General features: G+C 33.0%; 1 protein-coding gene across 4 annotated transcripts in view; it reads left to right on the top strand.

The window, feature by feature from the left end:
* LOC106870781 (chromodomain-helicase-DNA-binding protein 1) overlaps positions 1-1,324 on the top strand; it is a 62,115-nt gene that overhangs the window by 33,136 nt on the left and 27,655 nt on the right. The gene's annotated exons all lie outside the window — the stretch shown is intronic.

Raw genomic sequence — 1,324 nt, 5'->3', positions numbered from 1 at the left:
ACTATATTATACTTCATAAAAATTACATAGTAATATATTAGAATATATATATATATATATATATATATATATATATATGTATATATATGTATATGTAATTTTGTTGGAAATGAAGGGAGCCACTGTTGAAGTCAAGTACTCAATACTTCAAATAGGGGTACATTCATTGATTTCATGACAAGGGACTCTTATAGCTCTTCCAATATTAGATTCACTAATCATCATTATGTAATCTTTTCTTTGTTGGATGAATTATTATTATCCTACACATGGTTGCGTAGTTAGCCAAAGGCGGTCACTTTCTTTCATATGTGTTGGGTAACTCAGCATTTAGAGTAGGACCTTCTTTGGCATTTATGGATTCACAATTTATTTATGCTTGTATCTTAAATAGTGGAAGAAGGCCAGCAAGCTCGTGGGTAAGTCGGTTTCAAACCACCCCCAATTCAGCTGGTAGATCAAAGACACTCTATGGCAGTTTAAAAGACAAACTGATTGTTACAATCATATGTCTTGTTCAGTGCATTTCTTTTGGACTTGCCAAATAGAAGACATGCTATCTGTAGATGACCTGGAGTGGGAAACCTCTCAGTTATTAAGTTCTAACAAGGTTTTCACATTATAAAACTCATTGTATACATAGCCTAGCAGGGATATATTCTTTATTAATCAGCCTTGTGCTTACATACAATGATATTACTGGTATTCTTTAGCTGGCCAGAGATACATCTTCTATATGTAGCTCAAAGGAGAGTGTATATTTGTCTCCTAACTTGATTCTCCATGCCTCTGTAGAATTACACTATCATTCCAGGAAACCTTTTTCCAGGGGGTAGTGTGGACGGTTTCCTCTGGGGATACATCAACAAATAATGATGGTTTCTGTGAAGTTTTACAGATCTAAAAAATGAGAAATGGGAAGTTGTGTTTGTCATGCCACTCTATAGCACAGACATTACTAACTTCAAGTGTGTTGTAAAGTCTGTTGTCCACTGCTACATGTGTGGGGTTAATTTGTGAGATAATGTGGCACTCAGCACTGTTTTTTTTTTCCTCCACATATTTCTAATTAATACCAATTTACTTACAATTATCTTTAACTATAAAGGGATTTTGCGTCCAGATTATTCATGTACTTAGTTGGATGTTTTGCCTGTTGGATAACTAATTCTTTTAATGTCCTGACAAGTTAAACTGATTTAATTATTACTTTCGTGTACTTAACGGTTATGAATTTCACTTTTTTTTTTATTGCCATTTGATTTCAGTTTTATTCTTAAAATTATGTAAAATTTGTGTGAACATCAACTTAATTGGAATTAGA

This window comes from Octopus bimaculoides, chromosome 15 (assembly GCF_001194135.2).
Source record: "Octopus bimaculoides isolate UCB-OBI-ISO-001 chromosome 15, ASM119413v2, whole genome shotgun sequence".
In the NCBI taxonomy this organism is placed as follows: domain Eukaryota; kingdom Metazoa; phylum Mollusca; class Cephalopoda; order Octopoda; family Octopodidae; genus Octopus; species Octopus bimaculoides.
The sequence above is the reverse complement of the archived record's forward strand: the minus strand, read 5'-3'. Positions and strand labels throughout refer to the sequence as shown.